This window comes from Amblyomma americanum, chromosome 5, assembly GCF_052857255.1.
Source record: "Amblyomma americanum isolate KBUSLIRL-KWMA chromosome 5, ASM5285725v1, whole genome shotgun sequence".
Lineage (NCBI taxonomy): Eukaryota > Metazoa > Arthropoda > Arachnida > Ixodida > Ixodidae > Amblyomma > Amblyomma americanum.
In genome coordinates, this window is record NC_135501.1 from 166,733,191 (window position 1) to 166,743,499 (window position 10,309).

At 50.5% G+C, this 10,309-nt stretch overlaps 1 pseudogene; it reads right to left on the minus strand.

Moving 5' to 3' along the window:
* Window positions 1–10,163: 10,163 nt before the first annotated feature.
* LOC144135606 (U2 spliceosomal RNA) lies at window positions 10,164–10,309 on the minus strand (annotated as a pseudogene).

Below are 10,309 nucleotides of genomic sequence, written 5' to 3' on the forward strand. Positions count from 1 at the left end.
GTCTGATGTTGCGTAAATCACAGTGATTCTTAAAGGGCCACAGAAAGGGGCGTTTGAGCTTGGCTTTAAAATGTTTGCACTATCTAGAGTACAGGCCACCGAGCGTCCATGCGGTGTACGAGACCTCAGAAGCGAGTGGGAAATTTACAATACATCTTTAAAAATTCCCGCTTTCGCACCTCGTGGCGACGCGTGGTGCCGGACTTTTGCACGAAAACCTGGCAGACGATGTCACGTCTTGCAAATGACGTCACCAGCCGGGGGTTATCATTGGTTCACAGCGCCAAATTCTTTCAGACGTCACGCGCTGCCGCGGCCGCGGCCACTCCGCGCGCGCCGCAGCCGGCGGAGGTAGGGGAGGGGCCGAGTGAGTGGGGCCGGCGGAGGAGCGCCGCCGTTTTGGCGTGCGAGAGGAGAGGGAAAGGCGCGAAGACGCGGCAGCTCAAATTTGGTCAGCATATAACTCAGCTTCCACAAAGCGCACTGAATTAATTCTGCTGGGGGAAAATTATGAACTGTCGTCTTTTAACATCACAGACATATCGCACCTTTAATGAGACCCCCTTTCTGGGTCCCTTTAAGTGAACTCTATCGCATTTGCTGTTAGGCAACATTGTTTATTCTGGCAGCCCACTGTGCATTTTAGTGCCCATGTTTGTAATATTCCTTCAGTTGATTAACTGTACCAGCTGTCGCACTATAGAGAACATGACCACATTAAATGGTAAACTAAAATGGTGGGGGGGGGGGGGGGGGAGGCACTTAGTTGCATTATTCATTTAAATGCATTAGCATTAGAAGCCTTCATGCACTATGTAGCAATTTGTGAGCCATTGTTTCATTTTTCTTACTCATTTTTGTCATTATTAGCCGCTCTTCATTTTACAAAGTCATTTCTTTGATCACGGTTAATTTTTTTTGGGGGGGAAAGGGGGTGGGGGTTCTTCCTGTGTTCCTGTGACAGCCATTCCCCCCCAAAGCCTACACAGGTGGAGAAGGGGATTTCTTCACTCCCGCTTGTCACCTGCCTGCCAACCATGGCAGGTGGCTTTTCTGTGTGCACAACCTTACACAGCCAAACCTCGTTGCCAATAGGCATAAAGGGGCTCTGAAACGCCTTTCGAGGAGAGCACATTAACTCACTTAATCACTGCTGTGTGTTGCCATGAAAACCAGTGCCAAATAATACTCTTCTACACGCAACAGACGACCCACAATCGTGTGTCAAAGTTGGCGAGCCCTTCCCGGCGACCTTTTTATGCTCGATTTCCGACTTGCACTGCTTTTGCGGCAAGTCCAATATCTTGCTGTTTTCAGTCTTACGAACAATGTTTTCGGGCGGTTTGCAAATCATCCACGCACACAATCGCAAGCATATGCATACAGGTGAGCGGGAACGTTCACGCCCACCAGCGCGCGTGACTCACGCTTACATAATGGACTAATTTCGCCAAGTAGAATTCGGGAGCCGGGAAAGCGCATCGGCGTTTCCGTTGGACGACCCTTTTCTGTGGCTGACTGTGACATTATACCGCTGCAACGCCAGTGGCCACCTGGCGAGTTTGGTGCCATGTGCCATACTCATGTTCAGATAGGAAAGATGGTTATGGTCTGACACTATGTGAACCTGCACTCCGAATACCCAGTGCTCAAATTTTCCTAGTGGCCAAATAATTGGAAATGCTTCTCATTCTATTGTGGACCAACGTGCCCGAGTTGTGGTGAAGCAGTGGCTGGCAAATGTGATAGGCTTCTCCCGGCCATCTTTTCCCATCTGCGCGAGACAAGCACCAGCCGAGATTTCGGAGGAATCTGTAGAAAGCCAGAACGGTTGTTTTAGGTCTTGCGTGCTCAGAGACGTCGTGTGGCAAAGTGAATTTTTCAAGCGCCCCAGCGCCCGCTGTGCCTTGGCCGACCATGGAATCGAGTTGGGTACCCCCCGCTTCGTCAAGGCTGTTAAAGGGACTATGCAATAAATTAATTGAGATTACGCAAAGCAGATGAGAGATAGGCATTTCATCACTCGTCACCCCAACGCAAGAATTTTTAAGCTAGCATCAATAAAAACGAAGATATAGACGATTAAAAATTACGCTCCTCCTCTCCCGCCTCAACTTGTACACGCAGAGCACCCGACAAAAATGAAGAGAACAACTCTGGGACTAAGCCCCGCCCATGAATACGTCATCCGCTGACGTTCCTTTTGCAACTTCCGGTTGTCGCTCCTAGCACCCTGCAGCAGCGTCGGCGGCGTGATTGCGGCGCGCGTCGGGTCTCTTTGCTTGTCGTCTGTTGTAGTTAGCAGTAATGGACCCGGACCTCGAGGTGTGACTGCTCGCTCTCACGGCCGCGATGGGTATCGAGCCCTATGCGTTCACGCCGTACCGGCTGAACGCCAGCGACGACAGTAGCGACTCGGCGAGTCACTGCAAGTGGCTCCGGAACTCCCGGGAGTCCCGACAGAAGGAGTAATTGATAATTGTTTTTTTTTTTTGGGGGGGGGGAAATGGCGCAGTATCTGTCACATATATCGTGTGACACCTGAACCGCGCCGTAAGGGCATGGATAAAGGAGGGGGTGAAAGAAGAAAGGAAGAAATAGGTGCCGTAGTGGAGGGCTCGGGAATAATTTCGACCACCTGGGGATCTTTAACGTGCACTGACATCGCACAGCACACGGGCGCCTTAGCGTTTTGCCTCCATAAAAACGCAGCCGCCGCGGCCGGGTTCTAACCCGGGAACTCCGGATCACAGAAGGAGGCGGCAGAGGAAAATTGAAACCATATGCGCGAAGGCAATGCCCTGGCTCGCGCTTGCCCGAGAGGGTCACGCGGCGGCACGAGCAGACGATTTTCACGGCTACCGGAAGTGTGCCCGTGACGTCGCTGCTGACGTGGCTCCAACGAATGACGGCGTGTGGTGGCCTGGTGACTTCATGGGTATAGTGCCGTCTTTTTTCACGATTTTAGTTTCAAAATCGGTCACTACGAGCACACCATTCGGCCCGCGAATTTTAAAAAAACACGGTTTTTTTAAATTTCATAAATTGCCTGCTCAGTTCCGAAGACTCATAACTGGTGTGAATGCTTCTTAGCATCATTTCTAAGCATTGAAAACATTTACAAGCGACTTTTTATTCATTGTATAGTCCCTTTAACGGCGCTGCTACCTCTGCGTAGTTCTTTACGGGCTCGTGGTAGTAGCCGCAGAGCCCAAGGAGACTGCGAAGCTGTTTTTTGGTGGTTGGTGGCATGATATCTCTAATCGCCGCCAACTTTTCCGGGTCCGGCGAATGCGTTCCACCACCTACAACATGGCCGAGGTATTTAATGTGACTTCGCGCAATTTGGCATTTCTCCGCGCTAACCCGAAACCCTGCCTCGCGTAATAGGCGGAGAACTGCATCTAGGTGTTTCAAATGGTCGTGCTGTGTCGCGGAGAATATGGCTATATCGTCTAGGTATGCCGTGGCGTAATCTTGATGTTTTGCCAGCACGGTGTTCATGATCCTTTGAAACGATGCTGCCGCATTCTTCAAGCCGAATGGCATATGACGCGCCAAGCATATTGACCGTCATGCGTGACAAAAGCAGTCATATGCTGACTCTCTGGGGCCATAGGTACTAGCCAGTGCACACGATGTAAGTCTACTAGCGTGACGAACTTAGCATGTCCGACTTTCAGTACAAGCTCTTGTGGGTGCGCCATAGGAAATGCATCGGCGCGTAGCCGCATTCAAAATGCGATAATCTATGCAGAGGCGCACTGACCCGTCTTTCTTCCCGACGCATACGACGGGGTGTGCGTACTCGCTCGCGATTGGGTAAATCAGTCCCAGTTCCAAGAGTTCGTCTACTTGGCGGCTGACTTCGGTCTTTAGGAGCTCTGAGACTCTATACGGGAATGACCGTTTAGGTGGGTGCCCATCTTCTAGCTCGATGCGATGCTGTCCGACCTTTGCAATGCCCGGCATCTCGCGAAACAGGTCCGGGTATTTGGCGAAGACAGTCCCTACCTCCGCGCGCTGCTTCCCGCTTAAGTGGGCTAGTTGTTCCTGAGTCAGCGGAGCAATACTTTTACCATGTGGTACGCGGGGTGTGTATTCTACTTCCCCGAACTCTGCGTCTCCGTCAAAAACGACACCCACTTGTCCGGTTATAGCGTAATACGGTTGGAGGCGTTTTGCATGTACAATGGAGCTTGTACGCCCTCCGGTGTCGATCCGGTAAGAATGCTCCCTTTCGCGCGCAAACTGTAAAGGGGCCCCGCCACTTTGGCGGTAGTTTTGCGTCACTGTCGGTGTCGAAGAGCAGTACACGGTCCCCGACATCAAACGTTTTGTGCCGTGTCGCCCGGTTGTAAGCCTGCGCGTAGCTACCTTGCCGCACGCTGGCTGTGAGCCCGGCCACGTCCGCGGCGATCTCGAGTGGTTCGCGTAACTGCTTCAGATATCGCGCTAGTTCCTCCCGTAAGGTCCCCGGGAATGGCACTTCACGTAGAATCGCGAGCGGTCCTGTCGGGTTTCTACCATGAAGCAACCTGAATGGTGCGACACCCGTTGTGTCGTGGGGAACTTCTCTATATGCCCAAAGAACATAAGGGATCAACCTGTCCCAGTTTCTTGAGTCCTTTTGAATGAAGTGGTACAGCATATTTTTTAATACGCGATTCCACCTCTCCACCGTCCCATTGCTCTCGGGATGCTCTGGCGTAGAAAAGCGAGGTGAACAACCTAGCCTAGCCACCATTTCCTGTGTCAGTTGTGATTTGAAGTTCCTCCCTTGGTCCGAACATATCACTTCCGGTACGGCTAAAGATCTCTAGCAAGGCACTGCATGTTGCCTTCGCTGTTAACGATCGCAAGCACACAACTTCTGGCCAGCGGGTACAAAGGTCGACTAAGCAAAGGGCATACTTGTGTCCTCGGGCCGACGGTACCTCAAGAGGTCCAATCAGGTAGACGTTTACGATCTGGAAGGGGTGTTCAGGTCTGGTGAGCGGTGTAATGGGAATTCTGTGAGTTCGGCGTCTACCCGACCGAATCTGGCACGCGTGACACGTTTTACAATGCTCGGCCACGTATGCTGCTAGTCCAGGCCAGAAGAAGCTGTATTTTATTCTGGCTTTGGTCTTCTTCGGGCCCAAGTGGCCTCCCCACAGTGACTCGTGTGCCAGCGTCAGGACTCCTTTCCGCCTTTCAGCTGGCAAAACCAGCTGCTTCACTTTTGTGTCCTGATGGAAGAGTAGCCCGTCAGACAAAAACATTTTCCCTTCCTTTCTCTGGCATCGGCCCACGCTTTTGTCAAGCTGTCGTCGCCAATTTGAGCCTCGCGTAATTTTACACGTCGACTCGCCGCGTCGTGTACGTCGGCGTCTTGTTCGATCAGCGTATCGGGGGTCATATTGAGGCTTTCCTCGCACTCTGTCGCCTCAGAGTGCTCATGGGACGTAGTCACCGGAATATTGTTTGTGGGCCCAGTTGCAGTGAGCTGGTTTACGGCCCGTGTCTCACTGTCGTGGTCCAGTTGCTGTATTAGCTCCCAGTCCTCCCGCGTGATCAAGCAATGCAGGTCCTTCGAGAGCTCGTTGGTAAGGGCGCACACAATGTGCGCTCTCTGAGGGGTCTCCACAGTTAGTCTGACGTCTCAAGATAGGTATAGTGACCAGCGCTGCATCAACCTTCTTGTCAAAGGCGCAGACCAGTTTAATCCCGCCTGCAGGCTTGCGATATTTGCTCGGCACAATGTCTTCCCTAACCACAGTAATCTCCGCGCCCGTGTCGACGACGGCGCACCGGCGCATTCTATCTCGACTTCTTGTAACTTAGAAGCAGTGTTGTAGGCGTTACTGAAAAAAGTAACTAAATACGTTACTCTAAAGAAAAAGGAACGCGTCACCGCCCTACGTTACCTACAAAGAAAGGTAACGCGTTATCGTACGTTACTTTGCCGTTACTTCATGGCCATTACTTTTAATTAGTCTTCGCCTTAAGAACTTACGATAACAATTGCATAAAGCTCACATTTCACATAAAACTTCTAGCTCGAACACGATTTTACGCGAAATCCTGATTTAACGAGAATACTTTGAACAAATGTGCAGGAGCTTAGCAATGTTAAAGCGCCATCTAAAAACGGCGCCTAAAAAACACGAAACAGATGTTATAGTGGCCTTAAGGTCCCTGTATAGATACATGTTGTGGCTTCTAACTCTATGGCACATGGTAAGTATAGTAAGTGGTCTTTATTAAAATAATAATAAGGAAGGAAAAGATTTTTGCTTGCCCGGCATCTGCCATCGATACTGAAGCACCTGAGCTGGGACAGCGGAAATAAAGGATAGCAGCCACAATGGAGAAATGAAATGAAAGGTGAGGGGACAGGAAGAGAGGATAGGGGAGGAGTAATATGTACAAACTATTTACACAATAAGAAATGTGTCCTGGTTGTGCGCGTGATTAGTTCGTTGTAGAGGAATTAAAAACACGCGCACAGCACTGTGTTGGCTACAACTGGAGTGGGGCGTCCAGTTATTAATCGTTCAAGGTATCACTCGCGGAGCGTTCGGTCACTGCGTGTAACAACCTGACGGAGAGCAGACGGGACGTCAAGCCCGTCTGTTCGAGGAACGCACAGAGGCTCACCAAGGTTCGCTCACGGGTGCGCGCACTGCCCTGCGGCCATAATAGCGTCTTGAGGGATTCTGGTAGTATGCCCAGCGCCCTATAGGCCTCAAGCATATCGCGACGAGCATCGGCTTACGCGGCACAGTGAAGGAGCAGGTACTCTAGTGTTTCCACCGTACTATGGCACATGGTGAGGCCATTTTCTGAACGTGACGTCACAATACTTGTAGCGTTTCGAGAAGGCACGTAAGGGGAAGGCCGAGACTTGGATGCAGTTCGCCCCCCGTACGCGTACCAACTTTGATTATTACCTCCGAGCCAGGAAGGCGGAAACAAAAGATAGTTTCTCTAATGATAGCAGACCGCATAAAATGCGGCCTTAGGCTGAAGGATTAGAGTATATCCGTCTGCGCGAGGGGGAAAAGTGGCTTACACCTAAGGAGCTGGCGCGCGAGCTCGACACGTTTGAGGACGCTTAGGACAAAGGAAGAGCGGTGCGGCCAACGTCGGCATCGCCTGAGAGCCCCAAGGAGAGCGAGGTAAGCACCAGAAAGCGGACGGGCTGCTTCGCATGCCACAAAGAGGGGCATATCGCTAGAAATTGTCCGGCCTCTGGGCAGATCGCCAATCGCAAGAAGGACAACGTCACCGCAAAGGGGGCACGAACCCACAGGGTGGCAGTAGCAACTGAGGAAAGCAGAGAGGCTTGCGAGATAGTTCAAGGTGACGCCGTATTGGTCACCGAGATAAAAACACAAGCAGAGAATGACGGCGTGCGGCGGTAACGCCCCAGGCCCGTTTCACATGCATGCGATTTTCGCCTGCGACAGTGCGAATTCTGTCGGTCTGCGACTGGGGAGAGCCGTCGGTCTAGTCGCAGACGGCTTGCGATCGAGTTCCGTCCGGTTGGTATTCAGTTGCAGCGTCGGTGTGTTCGCTCTGCGACTGACCATTGGGGAGCGTCGAGACGGCGTGCGACGTGGGGTCACGTGGGAGCTGTTTCCACGGTGGAAGCAAAACTGTTTATTCTAATCAAAACATGCGAAATATTGCCTTGCATCTAAAAATACGCTGGTCATAAAATCATCAACACATTCCGTGTGACATTTCTGTCGCGTTTAATAATGGGTTGCCTATGCAAACATCAAGAAACCTTGCCTGTCCCTCCGACAGAATTCGTTGTGTCGGTGTCGCATGTGAAAGCAGTGACCGAAAATCGCAGTGCGGCCTCACCGACTACACCGGATATTTTCGGTCCAGAAGCAGCATGTGAAACGGGCCTTACAAGTAACGGCGTTACCGGTAACGCGTTACTTTTTTCGGTAACTTTGTAACGTACTCGTTACCATTCCGGAACTGTAACTGGTAACGTACTTACGGTAACATTTTTCGCTAACGTGAGGTGTCACGTTGCCAGTTACTTTTTGTTCCAACTGTAACCCAGCTTTGCGCAGAGGCAGTGTCGCATCCCATGAAGTCTCGTAACCCATTCTGCCCCCTTTGATAGAAAAAAAAAATCGCAGAGCACCTAAAGTGATGTTGTAAATAAATAAAATGTACAGGTGCTCTCGACGACGAAAACACCTGCCCTTGACGACGCACCCAGCTAAAAAAAAGAAAAACAATACCCATAAAGCACGAAACGCGTGCACGAACACGCATTCACACACTTGCCTTCACCTACCTCCCCTTCCCACACCACTCAACCACTCAACTCTCTAAAGAGTGGAAGCATACGGAGCATTTTGGAACATCACGTTTTTCAGAATTACCTTAAATTTCTCGAGAGTTCAGCGATATTTTCTTTGTGAAGTTAGAATTGATGATGAAATGTCATTCTGTGTTAAAACTTGAGGAACGAAACACCAGCGCAGTCTTTTTTTTGTTTTTGCTGTTGGTGGCATTCTCAAACTCGAGGCAGAAATAACGAATCTGGTGGTCCATGCACCGTAACTGCACCTGTTTCGGAAAGCAAAAATCAGCACGAGCGTTGCTTTCTTGCTGCGCGCAATGCTCCGGTGGCTCGCTCTGACGACGCCGGTCGGTCAGGCACTCAGTTGTTGACAGACTTTATTTGCACAAGGGTCAGGCACTCAGTTGTAGACTTTTTTTTTTACACGAGACTTACGTTTCATTCTGAGTAAAACACGCTTAATGCAAGTCCAAAATAGTTGCCCATATTTATTTTTGAGGACGAGTTACGTAAACCATAATGTGTAGCTGTTTATAGATTCATGTAGCGGTAACCGAGGACAATAAACTGACTTGGGCTTGAAATATCTATAGGCGTGTCTATATCTCCAAACCACAAAAAAAAACAAGAAAAAATACCAGCGATATTGCGTATTTAGCTTGATAATATATGCACGCTGCCGAGGTATATATGCACACCTTAGCAGGTGAAACTGGATCATGACTTCATGTAATCAGAACTTTCGAAAAGCCCATTTGAAAGGTTTGGTTTTTTATACCCGTTGAAATCTTCGGCGCCACAACATTCTGAAACCAGAATTAATTCAATATGCTTGGGTCTTTGTCACATGAAAATGTCAAGACGGCGATGCAAGTTGCAGATATACCCGCATCGATGGTGCGACTAAACTTTCAGCACTTTCCGAGATGTTGACTTCTGAGCTATTCTTTTCACCCTACCTTCCTTGGCGGTCTTGTCGGCTACGTAGTTAGCGAAAAAGGGCGTACTGAACTTTTCGAGAACAAAACGCGTGACCACTTCCTGGTGTCTTCTGGTCGTCCCGTCGTGCCTGAAAGGTCTGTTCTGGGCCGCTGCTGGAAGTACGCTTTGCACAAAAAGTGACACAGGTTTCTTTTGGCAAATGACCAAGGGCGCGAGGGCTTCTGCTGCTTTCACTAACGCGGAGACGAAAGAAATGAACTGGAGGTTAAGATATGACAGTCCTCCGCGATCCATATGGAATATCACGGCTTTGGCAGGGCCGGATGATAGCGGGGCCTTGATGTTTTCAACGCACTGGAGACAGTCGATCCCATCTTCCACTGCCTTGACCAAAAATCCTGCTATAAGGCCCAATGTGCTGGCCCTGATGCCGGAATTGGGGCACCTGAAAAAGAAAGAAATCAGAGGCCGCGGGATGAGGTGACACGATGAGGTTTACACGCACAAAGAAAGTGCAGTCAGGGAAGAGAAACTGAGCAGACTGACTGCGAAGTAAAGAGAGGCGTTTGAAATACATGATGCACTCAGTTATTCCACAGTCCTCAACTGCGGCACATTTTTCTTCCTTCTTTGACTCCCTCCTTCATCCCTTCCCTGCCTGCCTGCCTGCCTGCCTGCCTGCCTGCCTGCCTGCCTGCCTGCCTGCCTGCCTGCCTGCCTGCCTGCCTGCCTGTCTGTCTGTCTGTCTGTCTGTCTGTCTGTCTGTCTGTCTGTCTCCAGGAAGAAAGAAAAGGAAAGTGCACAGGTCTGCCCACTGGCTCAAGCCGAGCCACAATCGCTACCACGTGCAGATGGAAGGAGAGTTGAAAGATGGGATAGAAAGACAGGATAGTACACACGCGCTAAAGACAAGGCCGATCCCGGAGGCAGTGCAATACCGGGCCAACCGGTGGCGGAAGTGAAGCAACCTTCAAACCTTCCGCCACATTTCCAAAAATAAGTCCATTGGACCCGTAACAGATACTCTACGGGGTCCGGACAGAACGCAAT